Source organism: Crocodylus siamensis, chromosome 8 (assembly GCF_052110815.1).
Source record: "Crocodylus siamensis isolate JL-2025a chromosome 8, ASM5211081v1, whole genome shotgun sequence".
NCBI classification, from domain to species: domain Eukaryota; kingdom Metazoa; phylum Chordata; order Crocodylia; family Crocodylidae; genus Crocodylus; species Crocodylus siamensis.
The window spans coordinates 72,651,775-72,676,537 of NC_143402.1; the positions used below are offsets into that span (position 1 = coordinate 72,651,775).

Genomic DNA, 24,763 nt, shown 5'->3' on the forward strand with positions numbered 1-24,763 from the left:
ACTATCCCCGGAGCGATCCAGAAGGGACTATAATGTGATAATTATAGAGAAACTGTCCTAAAAATATATTTCTGATGCATCAGCAAAAACCCCCAGCAGGCCCCTCCAGCTGGCGTGGGAACATGCGAGTTAAGTCCAAGCTGCAAATCCAGCCACGCATTACAGCTTGCGCGGCTGTGCAGAGACGCTGGGCAGAGAGCGACGGACGGCGGATGACTTGCAGTTGTGAGGAGCGGGGCAAGAGGCCGCAGAGGAGGGCAAACTACACTACCCCTGCTCTGCCTTTCCCGAGCATTGGTGGGTTTGCTACATGCTGGGAAGGAGGTAAAATTTAGGTCCGTTTTCCACCTGGTTAAATGAAGGCACAGAAAAGCCAACTGGTTTCAGAGGTAGCTACGCATCAGGATGCGTCAGCTCCTTGGGTGCCCAGGCAGGGGCTGACTTTCAGGAGCACTGAGCATTTTTCTGTTATTAATTATTATTATTATTTCCACTAGTGTGGTAGCAAGGAGCCCCAGCAAGTGTCAGGAGCCCATTGCTCTAAAGTGCGTGAACAAACATGTTGCAACAGACTGCCTGAAATCAGAGCCTCCAATCACCAAGTCTAGCCTAAAGCCTTCCTCAGAAACCTTGCGCCTCAGTTTCCCCATCTGTGAAAAGCTCTTAGCAATCCCCCCACTCCACAGAGGGGGGTGTCAGTGCTCGCTGAGCACTGCCAGATCCTTGAATGAAGGCCTCTGTAGGAGCCCAAATTATAATTTATGGCCTCAATAAAAAAAAAAAAATGCGTGTTTGACAATCAGCAGTCTGTTTATATGCCTGTGTCTCTCAGACATCTCGCTAAAAGGTCTCCAGTGCTGGTAACCGATGGATTTTGGCACAGGATGTCAAGTGAGCCAGCCTTACCAGCGGTGCTAGCACACACAGGGCTTCTGTGTAACTTCGCAGCCTGTGTTTGACTTGCCTGAACTTGAAAAGTCATCGCTGATTGATTGGCTTCTAAAAATACTTCCCGGGCACAGCTGGAAGCCCAGGGAGCTCTTGCAGATTTGGATGGAGACCTTTGCACTGGTAAGAGGCTGAGAAGATCAACAGCTGCCACTTGGGCTCGCCTGCGCCTTGTCTCCAGCCTACGCTTCTCTTCCACCGTCGCGGGCCCAGCGGAGCTGGGCAGAGCACGGCCCGGCCGCGTCCTCCACGCTCGCCTCACCCTCGCTCTTGTGGAGCGGAAAGTGAACAGCGTTGCAGAGGCAGCGCCGCGGGGACAGCTCCCCTCTTGAACCTCCTTCACTCTCCCGCCGGCTGAGGCATTTGTCAGCCACTTGAATAAATCTCTCGCGGCCTCCCCAGACACAACCCTGCATTTCAGTAAGGCGCTCACGCGTTTCAGTAACGAGCATCACAGTTCTTCGGCTCATTGGGAGTTGCCGGTACTCAACGCAAGTAAGAAGTAGGTCTTCTCGGGGTATCCGAAGCCCACCGGAATAAATGGAGGGAGACTCATCGGTTGTGCAGGCTCCGGCCCTAAGCTTGTCTCGGACGCGGGCACAAGCAACGGCAGCCAGAGCCCTCCCTTTCGCCCAGGAAGGGCTGGATGTTGTGAGCGTTGTGGTCCTAGGTATGACGGAGGGTGGGCGCTGTGAGCCTAGGTAGGGTGTCAGCGACCCTATATCTGAAATAACGGGAAAGCGCTACCTTACTTTGATCTGGGCAGGTGTTTTCTTTTCCCTTCCACCACGGAGGGGAAGTACCTGGAACATGCACATGCGGACGGAGGGACCGCAGCGTGGCAAACCTGCTCCAGACCTTTGACTTTGCCTTCTCCTTGGGGAACGGCCCCAAGCGAGCTGCCTTGGAAGGCCCCTTGACCTGCCAGCGTGTTTATGACGCTTGCCCGGGCTGCCTGCCACGGGCTTCACTCAGGAAGGTAGCACAGAGTGATCTTCCCTGCCTTCCCGCTCCACAAAGCACCACTGGCAGCACTGTCATGGGCTGCTTGGGGTTTAATTCGATTTAGTTCTTCCTAAACTGAAACAACGTGGGGTTTTTTCCAAATGAACTGTAATTTGGAAAAGTTGGCCATTCCTGGCGCTGCTACAGCTGGCTATAGGTAGCATTCAGGATTCGCTGGGAGTACATGCAGGCCCCGTGGAGCTGGGCAAATGTACAGCAACTCCCTGGTGGTGGGTTGTAATCTTTTTTTAATGGGCAACTTCATAACAGCAGCAGCCCAAGGCCAAGAATTTGGGGCCCACCTCCTCCGCCCAAACTCTCTGGAGAACGGGCCCGCAGGGCAGCCCAGCCCCCCCGTTCTGGGCTGGGATGCCTCAAGCCCTGCAGTCCCCAATCTGCCAGCCATTATGGGACCTTCAGGTTTCCCCCTTATTTATCAAGTCAAGGAACGCGTTCAGGTGCTCACTGCGCTCCCCCTCCCGTCCCGCCGAAGGCCCACCAACTTCTTGCCTGGTTGTATGATTCAGAAATGATTTATACTGACGTTCCCCTTCATCTCCTTCCTTCTTGGCTTTTGATTTACCATTTTGGCATCCTTATCACTCTCTAACGCTTCCTACGTGTTTGTCTTTAGAGCTGCTCATGTTCCCTCCTTGAGCTTGCCAAGAAGCTGCATTTCCTTAATGGCAGTGGGCGAGTCGCAGCCCACCACAGCAATTGCACACAAGGCTTGGGCGGAAAAAGAGTTTCAATGAGATGGAAGTGGTGCACGGCTTCTGGGGCTGGCCCTGAGCGCGGGGGCGGGTTTTCAACCACGCTGCACGTCCTGAGCCAGCCTCAGCCTCTGGGTAGCTTTTTCAATTCCTGCACCGCTCCTCACAGAAAATCCCCGTGCCCACAAAAGCGTGAGAGGAAACTCCATCTTCCCAAGCTGCCGAGTAATTCCCTCAGCTCCCAAGCCAACACTTGCTAACTGGAGGTGGGGGCTGGAGCTGCAAATGTTTGGTCCTAGATTTCACTCCTCTCCTGGGGTGCGAGCAAGAAGCCAACCTGCGGGATCCCAGGTCAAGGGGAGGGCTTGGCACTGCTGAAACCTCCTATGGGACCCTGGGGTCCTGGTTCACAGGAGGACCCCCCAGTAGCCACGGGAGGAACAGGACTGGGATAACAAGTGGGTGGATTAAAGCAAACGCCGGCCCTCATCCCCTCCACTGCACCGAACACTTGCGGGACCTTGCTGAAGACCTTGTTTAAAACCTTCTAACTCTGGCTTTTATGTCCTTTTCTTCGCACTTGCTCTAGCCCTCAATAGTCCTTCCTCCAGGGATTACATTCGGCAGTACATCAGCTCATAAATGTCTATGATCACAATTACACCTGTTCCTCAAAGGATTTCACAGTCAATTGAATCGCATTATTCTTCTGAGCTTGGCCCTTCACTGTCTTGAAGTTCAAACTTCCCAACTAAACGAGCCTGGGTAATGAACAGTCCCACGGGTTATGATTTCGGGTTATATGTATATAACAAAAAGGATAAAACTCAAATCATCCTTAATTCTACACAGACCCCAGCACAACGAGCCAGGCAGGCCAGGAAACGGCGTCGACTGAATCTGTCGGGGATGGGGGGCGCTTAACGATCTTATCACTTCAGAAGAGGGTTGTAACGAGAGGATCGGGTTTGTGTGCAAGCTGGCTGTTGTAAATGTTACGCAACCCGGGATTAAATCAGTTCTAGCCAAATTAGGCATCAACACTGGTGGACATAAACCTTTGCTCCCTTGGGAGGAAATTTCTGTTAGAAGGGTGATTTAATAGTGATCTGGGCTCCACCATTATCCAGGCATGCAAGACACTAAGCCAAAAACCCGGGGAAAGTTTTAAGCTTTCTTTGGCACAGGTCCAGTTTGAATGTCCCAGTGGACAACCAGAAGATCAGCACTTCTGGGTGGAATTAACTTCTGGGAACATTAAAACCGCACATCGAATAAGCTCGAAGGAGGAGTTAAATCAAATGTGGTTGGGCTAATTTTGCATGGGATCTAATACCTAACTCAAACCAGGAATGGGACGGGAACGCTTATGTGGCTACGTGGCCTCATCCAGAAACGCGCTGGGTGCTCACCTGGGGAGCACAGAGACTACCGGTGGAGAACAGCAGAGATTTCAAAATGCGACTCCAGGGACATAGTCCAGCCTCACGTGAGAGCCACGCAGAGAAGCGCTCAGTTCATTGCAGCCCGTGCCCGTCATGAGCTATCAGTAAAGCAGGTCCACACATAGACAAAAATCAGCTTTAAAGACACTTTTGGGTAGAAGGATCATTTCCTATACTGCACCCAGTTAGATAACAGGTGGGAATTTTTTTTTTTTTCAGGTTTCTGCTGAAGTCTGACACTAGTCTTTCAAACAGGCAAAATTAATTCCTGAGTAAAGACTGATCTGATCTGATGTTCATGAATGTAAAAAAAAAACCCATGTAGCAGACGTGGCTAATGTGTCCTAAACAGCCATTTCATTCTTCAAAAAATTACTGAACAGGGTGCTTATTTTCTTTTAAAAACTCAGCATTTACCAAAAACCATTTTTCACCACAGTAACTAGAACAGCACAGTCATTTCTTGCTCCAATTATAGGAAAAACACTAGGTTAGCTCAGAAACTATGATTTGTTAATGCTGGTTATTTTTAAAGAATTATTTCAATGTACAGTGCATCACAACTCAATATTTAATTGCTCAGTGTGAGGAAAAGTGTTGTCATCCTACATTTTGCATATCACCTACAATCAGGTCACATAAAGGTACCAAAAATACTATATTAAAGCCCTGAGCCTGCCAAGTTTTACAGAGATACACTAACACTCTCTGAATAGCCCCCTTGATTACTCATTGTGCATAAAGTTAAGGAGGCATTTAAAAATCTCTGAAGGATCAGGTCCTAAATTACCTTCTATACCAATGAGGAATTAGCTCCATTTAATCCTACATAACCTGTTTCCAATAATACTGAAGTACTTAGAAGTTACTAAAAATAGACCAGCAAATAAATTACTTGGCAGCTGAGCTGATAAAATGTAACTGTTTACATAGGAGTTACTCCTAGAAAACTGAGATTAAAGACTACTTCAAACACAGCCTTTGTCCAATTTGTCATTGTACTATTCTGTTTAGTTTACTCAGAGCACAGAATGACTTTAACAACCTTGTTAACCGAAGATTAAGGATGGGAAAGACTCTCTTCGGCGCTCCGGCTGCCTTCAGCGAGGCCGGGTGCGCGGTGGGGCCGTGGACACGCGCTGGACTCAAACCCGGCGCAGAAGGGGCCTCTGAGCACGCAGCAAGCATCGGCTTCCAGGCAGCGCGGCGCGCCAGGCTCTGTGGCCTGAGAAGTTGCAAATTAGCACCCAAGCTACATACTGCACGTGCCCATCTGCAGATCAGTCTTCACCTCCTCTTTCCAGCCCATGGGTGCACGGCGTTCACAAGCCAGCAGGATCCAATTCATCGGAAAAACAAATATCTGCAGGAAGCTAATAGCAGCATCTGCCCAGTGAGCGGGGCTCCAGCCCTTCCAGAGCCCCCTCTACTTCCAGGGGCTTTCTCTGCTTGACCAAGCAAGGTATCTTGGACCAAAGGTGAACTTGGACCCTTTTCACTTTTGCACGGAGGCAGCGGGTGCAGCCCTCAGATCTCCCCTGCCTTTGAACTACATTTTGTTTTAAAAAATAGGGCGGGCCGTGATAGGGCAGAGTTTGGCCTTCCCGGTTCTCACCATGGGACAACCTGCCAGTAGAGGATGGGTTTCACCATCACCTCCGTGCTCTGACGCACCCCGTGCAACGCTGCTAGAGGTCTCCGTGCCTTCTTCCACGTGCCTCACCTAGCCACGGCCCACCCGCTCTGAGCTCATTCACCAAGCTTGTGGCATCCACGCTTTGCCTGAAAAGGGTCATCTGCTGTGACCCAGCTGGGAAACCAGTTGACGCATAACAGCAAGTAAAACGAAAGACAAAACTTTTGACTTAACGCAGTTTTAATGTCTTCAGGTGGAAGCCAATCACATCCTTGAACAATGTACTTCAATGTGAGACCCCCTCCTCCCTGCGCGTGGGGGGAACCATGCCCCGCTCTGTTAACAGAGCGTGTAGCATGTTGCAGGGCCTGGCAGAAACGAGCCAGGGAGGAGAGTGAGATCCTTGCACACATGCTCCCACTGTCCCTACACTTGAGTTGTGCCAAGAACAACTTTCTGTTCTCCGGACTACCTGCCAGTTGCCAGCGAGAGACTTTTGCCTGAACACTGGTACCCTCAGCTGGTCTTTCCAGCAGGAGATCTTCACCGCAACTAAAGTGAGCTCAGTGTTTCCAAGGCAGGTGTGATTCATGTAGATCCGCAACCACGGCAGTCAACAGGAGCTTTGCTAGGATGCCAGCTTTGTGTAGGATGAGGCCAAGAATCGTTTCGCTCTCTGCACCTCTGCTTTTAACGTGGCCATCGGCTGCAGGGCACAGGGAACGTGCAGCAGACCAAATCAAGCCTAGGGTTAATCAGGTCCCTCATATTTATATGCTCTTCTAATTGCACACAAGCAGCCAAAAGGTGCAAATATTAACTCGTGGACTGAGTAGCCCTCTGTGGCTGTAACGGCTCATAAAGATCCTGCATTAACACAGTGATTGCAGTCCAGCCTTATGGCAAACTTTCAACTCCAAGGAGGAGAAAGTCATTAGCCTAGGCTGGGAAATTACAGGCAGATGGATTACAGTACTTTCAGAGGACAATGTATTTCAATTTGTGCTTTGGAGGCCTCTCCTGAGATGTACAATAAGCTCATGCACCCTCAGAAGAGTCTGAGGCCACAGTTCAGACACAGGATAAAAAAGCCTCAGACCAGCGTCATCTGTTGAAATTTCTGGAGTAAAACCAGGGACACATTTGTATCTGAAAGAATAAGGAAAGTCACATCAATGCAGGGGCAGGAATCAACATTTTGTTCTTTGTCGGGCCCCCAGCCGGGATATGTGAATATGATGCACGTTATAGGATATGCGATATGTAGAAAGTCTCCAATTTGGAGAATTTAGGAAAATGGTTTAATCTCGCAAACCTCCCTTCATATAGATATCAAACAGCAACTGGTGCTACCTGGCAGCAGTGGAGCCCCGCTGAGTTATACCAGCTGAGGACCTGGACTTGTATCTCTAGCTTCGTTACATGGTCTAGGGTAATAGTGTTTGGAGCCCTCTTAACACACGCAGCATGCTAGGGGAACTGGCAAAGGGTACTCAAGAAGCAGCAAGTAGTTTTAAAAGTTTATCTTTGGCTGCCACGTTACATGTAGGGGGGCAGATGGGAAACATTTTTCAGCTCAGTCCAAAGGACTTAGCCCTGTGCAGCACCGAGTACCTTGCTAGTTCAGTCCAAGTCCTCCAGAATCAGTCCAAGGGCTGGTCCTCCAGGTCTCCATCCTCACCTGGCACGAGCGATTTATCCCTGGGTGCTGCTCGGGCAGAGGCGGAGCGGCCAGCTGGCTCTCCAGACCACATTCCAGCTGCAAAGTACACACGGCACAGAAGCCAGCGCAGTTAATCTGACGAAAGAAACTACTTCAAAGTGAATTGTTTTAAATTCATGTCTTGTTGGAGAGGTAAGAAAGAGGAGGGACATGGACATTTCTGCCCCAGTGCTTTTCTGGAGATGTTTACAACAAGCTTCTTAAAAGCAAAAAAAAAAGGGATCCAGCTCCTCACTTGTTTTGCAAGAAGCAATGATTCAGCATGAAAGAATTTCTTCCGGCACTGCTCCTAGAAATATCTGTATTGTATATATTGCTGTTGTACCAAAAAGAAGCTAAACAGAATCACAGCCCCGTGGTGCTGGCTGCTGCTCAAATGCACATGGAGAAAATGGTTCAAGAGTTAAGTGACTAATGCTCTGGGTGTCCATCTCCGGACACCATGTGGGAGCCTGATGTTTGCAATGTGCCGAGCGACCAACCTGGGCCAGGATATCTATCCTGAAGATGTGTCAATCTAAGCCAAGCTTGGGGCTTGCATGCATACTGGTTGCTGTCATTTCATGTCCACTAAAGACCTGGCACAAAAGTCTCTGCTCACTTACACTCCACATGTTTTCCATGTAGCGTGGATCTTCAGCGCACAGCCTTCGCTATTAATGCTTTCTTCCAATCTGAAGAGCTCCATATACCTTGCAAATGCAAACGAAGCCTCAAAACACCATCAAGGCAGGCATCATCCCCTTTTTATAGGAAACTAGGGCCCCTGCCACATGTTACACATATTCTGCAATTAACTGGTTAATTGTGCAATAAATTTGGACTGGCCACATAGGCAAAAATCAGCCATAAGCACAGACTAATTATCACACAATGAACTAGTTAATTGTGCAATAAATTTAGACTGGCCACCCGCAAAGTAATTATCACGTGATAAAAATGACTCTCCAGCTGTAAAGTTAGTGCTTGTATACGTATCACAAGTCTAGAGCTGGTTTCTATCCAGCTTTATTCTGAATGGGTAGCGGGGCCCAAACAAACAGAGGAAAAAATGGTTTATCCCAGGTCACAGAGGATATCTGTAGCACATCTGGGAATAGAAAACCCTCAGCTCCTCAGTCCCTGTTCTGGGCTTTAAGCACAACGTGCAATCAGTTGGCTCCCACCATCTTTCCCTGCGTGGAGTGAGGCTCTGGAGAAGCCGCTCCCTGGTTCAGTCACCTTCCACCCACTAGGACCTACAGGCCTGGACCCCAGGGAGGGCCTGGGGAAGGATCAGAGCTGATGCCCCACTGCTATGCAGGCTGTGCTGTTCCAGCCCTTCTTGCCCTCCAAATCAAGGGACATGTGAGTCGCAGCCGGATAAATGCTGCTTCGGTCACCTGGCTACGACATCACTGCCAGCAAAGCAGACAGCTAAGCTAAGAATAGGAGCCTGAGCCAGGTCCCTTGAATGCCAGGCCCTGCTCCTGCTCCTGCTCCCGGTGCGCCGCATGACTTTCAGCAAGGCACAGACAGCACTTCCCTGCCTCAGCTCCCCAGTGGGTGCTGAAGGGCTTAGCCAGTAGCCACTACTTTCCCCAGTTCCAGTAAGAGCTTGAATCAAAAGGTACTGGGTCAGTTGCTTAAAAAAATTTTAAAAATCAACCCACTATACAGCGGCCAGACCTGAATTTTGTGCTCACTGCATTCGTGTCAGAGAGCTGTGCTACTGACCCTGCTGCCAGCACCGCTATTGATGTTCAGCTTTGGCTGAAATGGATTAGCTATTTTGTTAATCATTTCATTTTCATCCAGTTGTGTTTGATGGAAACCTTCCCCCCACTGATGTATTTATCTGATCTCCGTGGCAGTCTGCGGATCATATTCAGCATCCCTGTCGTTTTTTCCCCCAGCTCTTTCTGTCCCCTGTGTTTTGAACGCAGTCCCAGAAATGGGCATCACTCATCTTACCTCGCCCTTGAATCTCAACTCACAATTATTGACTACAACTCCTCCTGCAAGTTTCAGGCAATGGATTTTCATAGCGTTTCCAAAGCAGGTGTGAGGGCTGCTGGCTGGGCTAATTTAGTTCCTATTGATTTATCTTGTCTCCTTTTGCAGGAGCAAATTGTAACCATTTCCTTTGCCTTGCTCGGCGCTTGCTCCCTGTGCGCCAATTCTCGAGCCCGGATGGGACGCTTTACTGGAAAGGGCCTTGATGTCTGTTTTCAGAGACAGAGCCATCGAGTGACAGCCTTGCTCTCCAGGAGCCGGCTCAGCCAGCTTCTAGCTACATACTCCGAGAGGCAATCTAGGTCTTGTGATGGGAAGACACTACCCAACCTGCAGAAGGGCTGACACCAGCTGCCTTTGGGATCAGACGGAGAAAGTAGGTGTCGACCAGCCACGGCCAGTTAGAGACCCTGTGGCACTTCTTACCACACTGAAAAATCATTACAATAGCAAATTCCTTTCTTTGTACTAAGACCCACTCGCTGCTGGTTTCCTCTGGTTCATAAGCAGGACTGGCCCTGCACAGGGTTTATTGCTCCAAGCCTTTGTTCTTTATGGCTTCTGCTTTAAATTTTTAAAATCCAATTTCCCTTCTGTTTAGAGGCAGCTGAGGACTCGGGCAGCTCTCGCTTGCTCCGTAGATGAGTTTATTTGTATAGCTGGGAATCTGCCCTTCCAAAGCCGTGCTTTGTTTGGCATGGGAAGGAAAGAGGCCTGATGGGCAAGATCATGGATGTGGGCCCAGAAGACTTGGTTTCAGCTGTGGCGTAGTCTTCCTGAGCGATGTTGGGCAACTGTCCCAGGTAAAATTTTCAAGCGTCAAAGTGACTGAGGCAGCCAAGTCCCATTATCAGCAGTAACTGGTGCCTGGATCCAGAAAGCTTTTTAGGCACCTACCTCCCACTGGAAGCAGGGCTTAGATGCCGAAACAGCATGGAGGAGCCTCTCTGTGAAAGGCAACTCAGCGACACGGTTCAGAGGATTACAGCCTACAACAAAGGTGTCCTGGTAGGTCCTGATCCTGCCATGAGATCCTGGTCAGGTACGCAGGTCTGGTCATGATAAGGGTTTTGCATGCACATTGTTTCTAGGTGCTTGCTTATCATTTGGGTAGCAATCCTGTTTTTGCAAGTAGAGCAAAAAGCACTCTCGCAGGGAGCAGAACAACTGGCTGCCTATAGTCCATAAGGACTGTTCACCTTTTCAGTGGGTTGAATGATATGCCACATTGTTTTTAACATGAAGATTTTATTTCCTCTCTTTCCTGCTTGAATTAAGGGGGGGAAAAAAAGGCATTTTGGTGCATTCTGCCCTACGCCCCAGGCTCTCTCTAAAACCCGCCGGTGGGAATCCTTGTGCTCCCATATGAAAGAAATGCACTAAGACGAGCATTTGTCAGGCTTTGAAATCAGCAAACTTCTGGTTTTGCCAGTTCCTGAATTACAGGCCTGCTGTCTTCAAATGACTGGCTTTAAAAGTCAAGCCAACCATCATTTCAAAGGCTGAGAAATAAATATCTCATAAATCACTGTATGTGGAGTTTATTTATAAAGCTCTAATTAAATTTTGTTCTGTAATTTCAATACACAATGCACATCCATCTGTGTGTGTGTGTGTGTGCGTGCACGCGTGCGCATGTTCTTTTTTTGGCCATAAACATAAGCAATATACCATATAATTCTCCTCATGTGTAATGTGTTGTTTTCCCTGTACCACTGAAGTAACTTCTTACGCCGCTGTGCTCAGGTGCTATAGGATCCTTACTGTGCCTGCAAGTTTGGCGTAGGGCTCAGCCAAAGGAGAGATCAGGTTGTTGTGGTTTTTTTAAGACAATGCTGCGTATTTCATAATACACGAAGCCATGCAAAAACATCAGCCCAACCTTGCCAGCCCCAAACATTCAACCGTCTTGAACTGAGCTTCAAAAGTCAGGTGTTCACCGCAAAACCTCTTGAGATTTTAAAAGAAGACGGATCTGCCCTCCCTCTGCATCCCCAGGCTAGGGAACAGGTTCCTCCTGGCATCTCTGAATGCACTTTTGCAATGCCTCTCGTCAGGGTTTGGATTACTATCCGGCTCTTAGGGGGGTCTACGGCGGTGGCAGCTGGAAGCCAGAAGGAGCTGCCACTGGTGCTGCTGTGGCATGGGGAGAGCTGGAGGAGGACTTTCATCTCTCATGGGGGAGCTCTTGTCTCTTGGGGGGGCGTAGCCCCTCCTGAGCTCCCCTCTAATTCGAACCCTGCCTCTCATGTAAATGCTTTGCAAACACGGACAGCAGGTGGGTATACAATCAGTGCTTCACATCCCTTTGGACTCATCTGCAGGTCATTCTGGGCCTGCCTTAGAGCCCACCAGCCTCAACGGGAGTCTCTCTGCTGGCTGCAGCCGTCTCTAGACAGGGCCCTGCCTTTACTACTCCTTTTATTTTTCAAGTCCTGTAGTCCTTTTTTGGTCCGAACTCCCACAAAGTCAGGGAGTTCAGAGGGTTCATACCCACCGGGTCGCCATTACGAAGAACGCATTCCCGCCACCCTTTGCTGAGGGGGAAGTTGTGGGATTTTAGAAACAGTACAGACTTTCAGTGCTTCGGTCCAACCTAAATTGATCTAAACTGAGACACCAGCTCTGTCTTACACCACTTGAGCCATTTTTAGACCAGCCTATGTGCCAAACCTGTGCACAGTTATGGATTTTGATCTATCTGCTTTCACTTGGAGTGGTCTAAGTGTAATGTCTGTACGCATTAGTTAGCGCTAAACTAACTCTTTCTGCACAAAATGCTGGAATTTCTTCTGGCTTCAGTGGGAGCAGAGAGCCAGGCCAAGCGCTCCCTTTGCCTGTGTCTTTTTGGCAATCTCATGTGACAAAAAGCCTAATTCATTAAAGAAACATGAACAGATTTATTTTAATTACTTTATATGACAAAAATTTGCCGGTGGTACTCAAAGTTGAACTGAAAATTTTGCTGGTGGTACTTAAGGGTGTATCATTCTAAATTGGTGGTGAGCAATCTGTCAGAGTTTGGGAACTGCTGAGCTGGGACATCACGACTAGCACTGAGAAAAACAGCTTTGGGACCAAATTTCACATGCACTGAGAAGTGTGCATTTGGATCCCCCCAACTGCATGTGAATGGGGGTGCGAGTTGTTAAATGTTTGCAGCTTGAACAAAATAACCCCAGGGAAAGAAAATAAAACCTTAAAACGGCATGCTGCTTTGTTTCAACTTTTTGAAAGAAAATATTTTCATTTTTCACTGTGAAAATTACCTACATTTCTTTTTCTTTTTTTTTAATTGATAAAAATCCTGAAAGCATCTTTATTCGAGTCGGACAGAATCAAAACTTGTTCCCAATTTTTCAGTCTGGCCATAAAAAAACCCAAACTGTGACTGTTTGTCCAGCTCTGCTTCACCTGACATCCTCACAACGCCCAGGCTGAGACCCGACAACCTAGATCCATAGGAGCCAACCTTTTTGCCACGTGTGCCACAAATTAGGCTTGCACCCTTCCCGAGTGCCACCTGATCCCCTCCCCTGCCTGATCCACTGCTCTGCTTCCTGCCTTGCGCTTCCTTCCAGATCCACTGCTCTGCTTTCTGCTCCCTGCCCTGTGCTCCCTGCCTGGATTTTAAACATAGTGAGCCCCAGTAAAGGGATACTAACCGATTACTCTTCACTACTGCCCTTGAGCCCATTGGAAAATCCCGCTCTGTGTGTATGAAATACTACGGTTTTGCCAGTAAAATAGAAGCAGATTTTGTTGCAGTCAACAAAGTTAAATAAATACACGGTCAAGTCATAGATCATCTGTTCATTCCAGCCCAACCCCACCTAAGACTCAAATATAATGCACTAACAAATCTAGGTGCCAAATACATTTCCTTGGCTCCACCTGCGGTGCACGAAGCCAGTTCAGGCTGGAGGTGAGAGCAATACTAAATCTTGTGCAAAGTACTTTACATTCTTCAGCACTTCAGGCAAAACCGTTCTCAGTTGTCTGTGAGGCCAATGAATTCCCTTGAACACCGTGACTTGGAACTCAAGTTTCTTTTTCTTTTCCCCATTTCACTAGTAATATGGGTAAGGAAATGACCTCGGGGTCTCACTCATGCTGCAGTCATTGTGGGCAACTTCAGGTAGGACTTTCAGGCAGTATTCTCTGCACCGTCGGGATTGCTGTTGAACCGGGCAGGATGGTGCCGGGACTGCAGATCGGGCTTCATTGTTTTTCCAATGTGGAGAATGTAGGCAAGAGACTGAGATCTGTATCCAGTTAATGCACCGCCCTCCCACTGACTTTCAAATGGACCTTTTCCCCAACCCCCCCCGCGCTGATATAACTTAAAGCAGTTTTTAAACACCTCTAATTGAGTGGGCACCCTCATTTTGATTTAACAAGGCTTTAGCTCAGGTTAGCTGTATCTGATTGCCAGAGGTCTTGAGCTAAACCCAAACAGCCTAAATACAAAATAAGCAAATTGCAGATGAGCTCTTCATCTCCTGGATTCATGCCCCAACCTTGCCTTTCTGGCAACCAAGCGGGGTTTAGGTTGCTCTGTGTGAACACTGAAGGTGGAAATAGCCAATATCCACTAGCAAAAAAATGAATCCACTTCCTTTGAGACCCTAGCAACCTAATCAGTGTCTAAAGGCAGTGGTTATCAAGTACTGTGTGGTCACTTACCCCTGTTTAAGCTGGTTGCACTTTTGAGTATTCCTGTATTTCTGTGCTATGGGTTGGAAGTGCGGGCCCATCTCAGACTGAGCCACTTACAACTTCGGAGATATTGCAGAGTTCTTCTTTCTTTTTCTTCTCTCTCCATTGATTATTTCTCCTTTCCTTCCTTCAGCTTTTCCATGCCTTCCTCTCATGTCTCCTTTAGAAGTCTGCTGTCTGGCCCCAGGGTATGCACATCTAGTTTGAAAACCACTACTTTAAACCAATGTGCTGCAGGCTGACACGTTGACTAGGTTGACCTACAAATCTACCAAGTGTACTGCCTGGATCCTGTCTATGTGCTTTGCATGGCAGCATCACGCTTGTAGGAGTGACACACCTGGACGCTTTGTGTAGTGGGTAATACATTTTATGCATCTGTTTTGAGGGTTTGCCCTGCCACCCCTTGCTGCTGCATCAGGGTGTCATCCGTGGCACATTGCTTAGACTAGCAACAGCAAGTCCCACGAGTGGACTTCAGGAGGCCAGCAAAGAACAAGACGGTTGACTCTGACACGAATTACACCTACGAGAGGTCCTCCTATGGCAGTCATCAACTGCTCTTCCACTGTCACTTCACTTTTGTGAATGGACTCCTGAATGGGGCAGGAATGTGGCCTTGCTTAGCCCGTGGCTGCAATCTCTTTACACGAATCACTAAAACAATCCTTCTTAGCAAGCTTTTGGGTTTAAACACCCTCCGTCAGGCTGAGGAAGCATCTGTGGCTGGTGCGTACTCTTCCCAGATGCAATGAATAGTAAAGAGGCCGGAGGCTGGTAAGCATGCAAGAAAGGCAGTCAGTGTAAAGTAAAGAATAAAGAGTAAAGAAAGACTTCTTTACTAGTCATCCCATCCAGGAAGCGCACACACCAACTGCAGATGCTTCCTCAGCCTGACGAAGGGCATTTAAACCCAAAATCTCGCTAAGAAGGATTTTTCCAACTATGTGAGTTGGTCTAATAAAAGATGTTAGCTTTATCCAAAAAACCTTGGCTGCCTGTGTCCTTAGACCAACACGGCTACAACCTGCACTCCTGGAACTGAACAATGTAATGTGCTTGTCTGTTCACTAATGGCAGTCACTTTTTTCTGCCTAGAAAATATTAGTGTCAGTAAAAAACAGTAGCCCAAAGCTGCCAACTCTCCAAAACATTCACTCTTCAGCTGAAAACGTTTCACTTTGGATTTTCCAAAGTTTTGGGGGAAAGCCCTTGTCCAGTCATAAAGCAATTAATTGTCTGCTGGAAAACCACAATGAGTAACAGTAGTTTGCTCTAACACCATGAGGTGGTTTTCTCTGGGATGCAGCAAAGACTAAGTATTGTCACGTGCTGATACCACCCAGGTAAGCCTGCAAGGGGGCCCTGAAGAAAACACCTCCTTTACAGCTGGGGGAACTGAAACAAAAGCGGTGCAGAGACTTGCTCCAGGCTGCCCAGCCAAACTGAGATTAGACCGCAGGGATCAGAGCATCGTTGCACCACCGTTACTTGTCCCGGGAGAACGCCTGTGCACGGGTGCTCTGGCACGTAGGAAGTTGCCCTGGGGGAGTGGGGGAGACTGGGGCCAGCAGCAGCTTTACGTGGGATCCTGGGGGCCTCTCAGATCTCCAGCTGGGGCAATTCAGCAGCAGGGAGCCTGGCCAGCTAGGCTCCAGTTTTAGGCAGCGCATGCTGCCACCACGCGCGCTGCCCCACTTCTTTCTAGTGTGGGTATTTTTGACACCGAGAGGTGTCAGAAAAAGCAACCCCTGAGCTGCAGATTAGCAGTGCAGGGAATGCCATGCCGAGCTGCAGATTAGCACTGCGTACCGCACGTGCACGCTCATCTGGATGAGCCCTTTGAGTCTCAATCCAGTGCTCAGCTTGCCTGTCTCTGCCAGGACTAGCAGAGATGGGCCCAGCTGATACCAGGCCCAAATGTCATCCCTAGAACCTGATGCTCAATGGGTAGATCCATCCCTGATTTAGGCAGTTGTTTGGATCAGGGTCCAGTGTGGCATTTTACTGGTTAGTCCCATCTCTGTGAAACTGCTGCACATGAGGAAAGGAAATGGCCTTTCCACTGATAGATCTGATGTGTGCTCTGAGGTCAAACATCCCACAACAGATTTAACTATCCAGTTTTCCCGCAGGGATTAGGCTCTGCTGCTGAAGAGCTCAGCTCAGGCATTACAGTCAAGGAAGGAGCCATGGGGGAATCCTTTAAAAACTCCTTGAGAGAGCCACCCGAGAACCGGATCCAAATCCCTTAGACTTGCATGGAAAACCTTTCCTTCTGTGTCCGTCCAAAATAACTTTGTAATGATATTTCGATCCCGGGGGAGCAGCGAGGGGCTGGAGCAGAGCAGCTGACCCTGCTGCCTCCGGTGTGGCTAAAGACAGGACTTTCACCTCCAGTGCTGCCCCTTTAGCCGTACTTGTGGGCCCGATGCCTCTTGTTTCACTCAGCCCTGGGTACCACTTTGCCCACCTGCACAAGGACAATTGCTCCAGGATATAAGTGTTGCTCAGCACGTTTCAGCGGTGAGGGCAGTATACCGCTTAAGCGGGATGCTTCACAATGTCACAGAACAAGGTACACAGAGATGTGATTATTCATGCAAAACAAATAGCCAGCCTCAGGAATAGCTCCTTTCATTAAGGACAAAAGTCACCCCTGGCAGAGAGCCAGCCTAGAGCCAGCTCCGAGCTAAGCACAATCTGATGGGGGAAACTTTCAAAGGCGATCTTCGGAGGTCGTGCAGGATGCAAGCAACAGGAGGGTGCTCTGAATATTGCCCTGCACCCACAAAACATTCAAAGTCCCACGTCAGGTCCATGCATTCAAATGCAATCTATACCTTGCAAAGCGAAGCCAGACCAAATTCCGAGAAACATTTTAAAGCAGGTCAATGAGGTTGCGTGTCTCCCAGACGTTGTTACAATATTTACCTGCAGTCACGGGGTACTCACAAAGCATGACGTGTTACAGCAGCAAAGAGGCGTTTTAGGCCTGCCGGCCAAATGCAAGCTCTGCACAGCCGGAGCCTGCAGATGGGAAAAGGAGATAGTGTGGAGTTAATCTAAGTGAAGAGCTGCACAGCAATGCCTTGCTGAAATAGCGCCTCGACTCCCCAGAGGCTTTGTGAGCAATGCTGGAAACCGTTTCTTACCAGGATTTGCCCCAGGCTCCTCATTAAAAAACCCACAATTTAAACAGAGTGGAAAAGCAAGGGGAACAAAACGACCCCATTGCTACGCTGCCCCTGAATGCAGAAACCCCTAAGCCAGTGTCACAACACAGGTGGGGGAAAGGGCAATTCCTTATTTGACCACTCACTCCATCCCGCAAGAAGACAATCAGCAAAATGAAGTGGCTCAAGGTGCTCTGCCCTCCGACTTCCCACCCTACACCACATCGGGGCTGAACAGGCAGCATCCAGATGGGAATTAGGATATAGGATTCAATGGCAACGCCGGCTTGCACTCAACTCGGACCATTCTGGATGAAACGTGAACCATGGGATGGCATTTGCAGTACTTAGGATATGCACCCCAGTACTCCTGCCCCAGCTGGGTGGGAGATACAACTCGTCCACTTGTGACTGTTGTGCTAAACCCAGAAGAGGCCAAACTATGACGGGGGCCTGTGCAATAACTGTATGGCAAAGATGTGTTTCATCTCCTGGGGGACTGGGACTTAATGGCAGTCTCCACGTTAAAGAGATGCTCCTTCAGAGCCAACCATGCTACAGACCCTGCTGGGGAATAAAGGACAGGGCCTGTGGGAAGCAGGAGTGCGTCTAAAATACAAGCCTAAGACTCCATTAATCTGATGCCCAGACCCACTGGTGACTTTGGGCAAGTCACTTGAACCGGCTATGCCTCTGGTCCCCATCGGTAAGATAGGGCAGAGGCTGTGCGAGGAAGGAGCAAAGCTGTTTCTGTCCAGAGACCCATTAGACCTGCTGTGATGGTGGGAAGAGGAGGCAAGAAACTACAGGCATCCAAAAGCAGTTTCTAACGGCAATAAATTACCAAACGTCAAAGCCAGGAAGCTTATATAGGGAGAAAGTGTTTACGCCCCGAACTCTGCTTGGGGAGGAGGCAGATAACAGATAACACTGGAGCAGGCTGTCAGGGCGACGAGGAACGTGATGAGAGAAAGCAGACGGCGTACCCTGCAACAGGGCAGAGCACTCAGCAGCAAGCGCCTAAGGCAAGTGGTAGCTCGGCGGAGGGCGAGACTCCACCTCGGTGTCTTGCCCGACCTCCGGGGTTTAAAACGATCACGCCGACCCACTCGAGTCCCCTCGCCAAGTGCCAAGACGCGGGGCTCCGCTCTCCCCTAGCTTACAGCCGTCTCCATTAGGAGTAACAGATCGAAGCCCACGGGGCTGACAGTGCTGAAGATGATCAGGGAAATGTGAAATCTGCTGAAGACGATCCAGTGTCTGTTAGGTCATGGCCAAGCGAAGATAGCTCCACCCTGACGAGCTAAAAGCTGTGATCACGAAGGGAAGAACCCAGTGGCCCTTTAGGTTCAGGATCCAAACTGGGCATAACCTGCAAATCAACCAGGAGAATTAGGCACAGGCAAATCCTTTCTGTTAATAAGAAAATGTGCTGGAACTTGGCACTGTTCCCCCAACAAAAGCTGCAAGCCGTTGCCAGATATTTTTTAAGACCTACAGGGGGATCGTAATAGGACTATTACAGTAGGAGGGGGAAAAAAAATCAAGATTTACAGATAAATCTTAAAGAATGATTAAAGAGTACATGAGCCCACTAGTCTACCCCTTAATTAAATGTTAATTATTCCCTTGACTTCCTATTCCTTCCGACACCCTTGGGCAAAACGTTGCCTACTGCATTACTGTGGTGTTCGTGAAGACTTTCCACCAAAGGACGAGGATGGTTTGAATTATTTCAATCAACGTTAAGGTTTCATACAGCTGGGCCAATTCCTTTCTTAGCTACTGGTGCAAATGCAGAGTAACTCCACTGAGATCGACTCACACACATCAGAGAACCTGACAGGGATCACTCGGGATTTATACCAGTGGAACTAGGAGAAGAGGAAAGGCTCGTCTATGCTGGGATATTAATTGGATTAACATTCAACTTTAAAGCACAATGACTCCCCCTGAGTCCCTTTATGGACCTACATTTATTCCAGTAGGAGGGCCTGTTTTTTTGACGTTACTCTAAAAATGGGCTAAGCCAAAGTGGAACAAGGTGCTCTCCATTTCAGAATAAGACTGTCCCCATGTGGAGTAGTTCAGAAATTGGCACTCCTAGGAAATCTTCCCCCCTTGCTATTCGAAAACTCTCACACTTTAACTTTTAAGGGCAAGTACACGAACGAGGCCTCGGCAGGACAGTCATTTTGCACCCTACCTTACAGGCACCGGAGTAACCGTGGTTCCCCTAAGTGAACTTTTTAAAACTCAGCTCTCCTGAAAAGGCTTTCTGTTCATGCAAGCCATATGAAATTCTGCCGGGCGCACCTGGAACATTTCCTCCCAGCATCGGCTTTTACACCTAAGCACTTGATTTATTTAAAATGAATCAAGACTAAAATAAAACAACACGCGGTCCAGGAAAACACACATTTGCAAACGTATGGCCTGGTATTTCCGTGCATGTTTGACACATGAGTCAGGGTCTATATTGTGCACTGGCAGATCCAGCAGGCTTGTGGCAACATGTGGGCAATATCTTAAGGGAGCGCATCTCAGCCACACGAGAAACACCGGCAGAAACCGAAGGGAACACAATTCCACCTCAAGCGTACGAATGCAGGACACTTGTCCTGTGCAATTTTTTTCCATAATGCCAGAAAGCTGCTATTCGACTTCTCATGCTCAAATCGGCACGTTTCCTGGAAGGCAGATTCCTGGTATTGGACATCGGACTTTCTGGAAGAGACCTAGCACTCTCGGACGGCAAGATATGATGGCTGACAGTCAATGGCAGTGAACGTTGCCCATTCTGAAATACTTGCCTTTCTACCGCAGCACTTCCCTTGCCAAAAATGGGAGACATGAGCTTGTCCACACTTTGTTCGGATCAATGTAGAACGTGAATTTGAAATGCAGTTGTTACTCCTGAACGACTCCATATGTGATCACAGTAGTATTGGCATACACAGAGCCTCGATCCCTCATTTACTTGATCCACTTTGAAAGGCATCTGCGCATACCTTTAAAACTAGATTCAGCTAAACAAGAGCAAAGCGCTCTTTATGCCAAAACAAGAGTGTCCAGATATGAATTACGTAGGACTACCATAGATATCCTGGAATATCGCCATGTATAGACACTCCTGAACACTAATTCTATAGGAAGAGAAACTTGATTTTTCCATAAGAGGTTCAGCCATAAAGCTCAGCCCCTCATCCCGAAATGGGCATTCACCGTCCCTTCCCTGGATATGAGATTTCCATTTGGAAAAAAAAACCTTTCAAACCCCCACAGCATAGGATATCATCTAAAATCCAGGCAGTTTGTTTTCAGTGGCTTGAACTGTCATTTATCAAATGGTTTATTAGGCTGAACTTCCTGAATGCTTTTAATTAAACTTCAAGGGTGAAAAACGAATCACCAATTAATTATGCAAGACCACTGAAAGAAAGGACTAGAAATGTACATAACATCTAACCGAAAATGACTCAATTGTCACACTCCAACTCAGCATGTTCCTGATGATTCAACTGGCTTTTTCCAAAGAGGAGGAGCACAATCCACAGCCCAGCACCAGGGCTGCGCTGCCCAATGAGGATGCTTAATTGGGAACATATTGCTCTTCGTATTTAGACTTTCTCTTTTCAAGTGGACACACAGCGATTCTGGTTCGTCACGAGTTTACAAAAACACTGAAATATGCAGTAGCCAAGCTGCCCAGAGGTTTCTGGTCTTGTCCCCAGCAAGAGCTACTACCAGGCTTCTGCCGTCTCCCGACATACCTGAGGGATAACACTTCACCACCTGTGTTCAGGCATCTTTGGAAACAGTCGCTGATCCGCACAGCCTCCCAGCGTGGGAAGTATTATTTTCCACGTAAACCACATTGCACTCGGACTCACCCTCCATGCAGGGGAGTAAGATGGGGCAAGAACTCCTCTTTCACCCTCTTAGACAGCTGGGCTGGGGGCCAGGGAGACAGGAGCAGGCAGGTGCCGAAGCCCGCTCGCTCCTGGAAGAAGGAGGGTGGGACTGGGCAGTGCAGGAGGAGGAGAGCCCTGACTATACCAGTCCTCTGCTCTCATCACAGCCGGCCTGTGTGCAAATCTCTCTGAAGACAGATCCATATGGCCGAGTGCTACGTGTGCCTATACAGTGAGTGTGCAAGAGTGAAACGGTGAGCGTCTGAATCACAGCAGCACAGTTCCTAAAATCTTCTTGCTTCTCGCTCCTAAAATCACAATCTGGTTCTACGTGAGTTGTGCAAGACCACAGAAAGTCAGTGTTAGACCCAGAATAAGACCATGGGAGTCCCGGGTGCTGGTCCTGTGTCAACACAGCAGCCGCTCCAAGCTCAGAGGCACTCAGGCGTCCTTACCTGGGTTTTCTGCAGGCTGTTTGCACAAGACATTTCTACCTGTCTGTATGTTCCCATGGCCCCTTAGGGCGAACGGTTGCCTGGAAATACAAGGGACTGGACTTGATGGTCTGAGAAGCCCTCAGGTCCTACAGCACCAGCCTACCACCATCTTCTCTGTACATCAGCCCTGGTGAAAATCACAGCAGCTCAAAGGCTGCTCTGATTTACACACTGCTTCCCAGGGCACGCTGCAGCCAGAAAGCAGTGCGCTCTGGGATGGCCCCATGCCAGGGATTCACATGATGTGCATGATGTCTATACAGGGGGAACATCAAGGAGCCATTTCTACCCATTTTAAATCCCCTTTCTGCTGAAAAAGTATCATAAAAGGGCTTCTGAGTAGCTGAGAACTTTCCTAAGGACTACAGAAGAAAGACTCCTTTGTCTTTTGCTTTGGGAAGAGAGGCATGCAGTAGACAAAACCCTGGCTCGGATGACCTAGTTGGGGATGGTCCTGCTTTGAGCGGGGGGGTGGACTAGACGGCCTCCTGGCTCTCATTCCAACCCTCATTTTTTTATGATTCGATGCTCAGGAAAGCCACACAAATATCCTCTGCCCCATTCACGGCATGTGGTATTACAGCTGTCATCTTAAGCAGAATACTCCCAGGAGCGTCTCTAGCCTTCTCCACACTCAGATGGACTGGCCACTTTGTATGACAAGCAGCGTGCCTTCTCGGCTCAGCACCTGACGACCAGACGAGGGGACTGTTCTCCTTGCTCCTCTCCGAGCACCTGCCAGGCTCAAGGGAAAAAGACTTTCCTATAGCAGGGGTCCTCAGAAGACTTCAGGAACCTGCCTCATAATACCCGTCCGGCTTTTCTCGAGGTCCTGGAGCCCCAAAATGTGTTTGCCAAGCAGACTCCCTTGAGCAGGTTGCAGTTAGCAGCCGATAGACGAGGAGTGGGGTGGTGAGTAGTAGCGGTGGCCGACGTGTCACAGCACATGCTGAAAATGAAGACAAGAATATCAACAGTTGTGTCTGCAATGTCAATGCATCAAAGCAGAGGAGATCCCCCCCCAAGTAAAAACAACAACCCCGGTGCATCAAATTATCATCTTCATGAGTCTAGGCTGCCGTGAGCTACTGTAACGTGGGTTCATCCCTTGGTATGAAATCAAACAAAACAGCAGAGACACCGACCTGGTCTATAGCAAGCACCAGAGGGGTTTTGTTCCAGACTCCCCTTAAAAACCAGGCACTGCAGTTAATCTACACAAAGGAAAACACACCCAAAAGTAATCTCCAGAACAGAAGCCAAGACCTTCACATAGCTGCAGGATGACTTACTGCATTGCATTCGAAAGCTAGCACGTGTAGCTGCACCATCCAGAATCCCTCCTGCTAGTGTCACTACCGGAGTGAAATTCTTTGGCCCCGGTTACGCAGGAAGTCGGACTGGATGATCCTTTCTGGCCTTCAGGTCCACAGCCCTTAGGCAACAGCATACTATTATTGCTCATTTGTATGGGAGCACCTAGCAGCACTTGTCGCAGAACAGGGCCCATTGTGCTAGTCTGCACTGTACAAACATAGACAAAAAGACATTTCCTGTCCCAAAGAGCTTGTCTCCTTCCTTCCTAATATACATCACGCTGATACCTTAATCCTGTCCAAAAACCATTAGGCTCGTGCATGTTCCTTTGCAAATCCTGATTTACCGTAGAAGCCAATTTTACAGCTCCACTGGATTTTATCAGACTTTCTGATGCATTTATCAGTCACCTGCATTTAGCAGTCTCTAGGTTTGTTAACCACAGTCCACGCTCATGGTAAAAGCCCAACACAGGCACATAAGTGCTTTTCCACCAGTTTATTTCTCTAACAAGGGCACTGCATGCTGCAGCCTGTGCGTAGTTCTCTCATTTGTTTCAAAGGTTTGGTGGGTTTATAAATTGCTAGATGTGGTTTTTTGGCCCTCTTTTCTTTCAGAGTCTCTAAGTGCTTTCTTAGGAACAGTCAGCATTTTTTGTATAACTTTGTTCATCAAAAAAACCTCCTCTTTTCAAATCCTTTTTTTTTTTCTTTTTGTGAAAACTTGTTGAATTCTTTCGTTTGGGCAAAATAATTTTATGACTCTTACTCAAGAAAACCAGATAATATTGGGTAAAAATTCCAAAAAAAAGTACAAAGAACGGTTCACTGAGTCACCCATGGTCATACAGTGAGTCAATGGCAGGGCCAGGAAAGGATCTCTCATCTCTTTCGCCCTGCTCAGTCTGTAGGAGCCTAGAGGATCACACTTTGAACCGACATAGCTGCTGTTATACCGGAGCATCTCACAGCTTCAGGACCCATGCCACTCTTCCAAACACAGATGCCAGCACTTCCTTCGCCAGCAACCTGTGACAGTGTTGGAGAACGGCTCAAACTGCAAAGGTTTGCGGTCCAGAGGTTGACCCTCTGTCAGACCTCAACATGGTTTTCAATTCAGGTCCATCTCCAATCAGTCAAGTATGTATTTATACACCAGCATTGAGAGAATAGCAGCGTTCAGTTGTCCTCCTATGTTTGTATGCCCAGGGAGAGGTTTCCAGTTACACAGATTTATTGCAGCGTGACACCGATCCAATTTCTTGAGAGAGATAACTAGGTCCAGCACTTTCTGGCAAGGAGTTGAAATGTCAGTATGACAAGCTGATCGCTTACTACACCATAACTTAATACATCCTGTGCATGTTTGGGAGGATGTTTTTGATGAACTAGCAGCTTAAATTAGCAAGGTATTCTCAGCATGTGGCTGGTCTTTTCAGACGTCAGGTATCAGGATTCACCTTGAGCCGGGAGATGATCCGTTAGCATGACTCCATTTGCTCTAGCATTGTGATTTATGTCTCAGAGGTGGCTGAAGGGAAAATATCCGCAATTATTCCGGGAAAGCAGATGCTATCAGACAGACGAGATGGCACCACTAGCTTTCAGAGCACGCGGCTACCTTTTAAGTAGAACAGCCCAAAAGGTGGATCGCACGCAGGAGGAAATAAGACAGT

General features: G+C 48.4%; 1 protein-coding gene across 4 annotated transcripts in view; it reads right to left on the reverse strand.

The window, feature by feature from the left end:
• Window positions 1-5,681: 5,681 nt before the first annotated feature.
• COPRS (coordinator of PRMT5 and differentiation stimulator) overlaps window positions 5,682-24,763 on the reverse strand; it is a 187,030-nt gene continuing 167,948 nt past the window's right edge. Inside the window, exons 5-7 of one of the 4 annotated variants that reach the window (XR_016443840.1) lie at window positions 18,347-22,720; window positions 7,362-17,214; window positions 5,682-6,896 (exon numbers count right to left, since the gene is read on the reverse strand). The gene's annotated coding sequence lies outside the window, so the exon portion shown is untranslated. Of the gene's footprint in view, window positions 6,897-7,361; window positions 22,721-24,763 lie in introns of those variants that run through there. The other 3 variants (XR_016443839.1, XR_016443838.1, XM_090060240.1) reach the window with 3 other exon arrangements.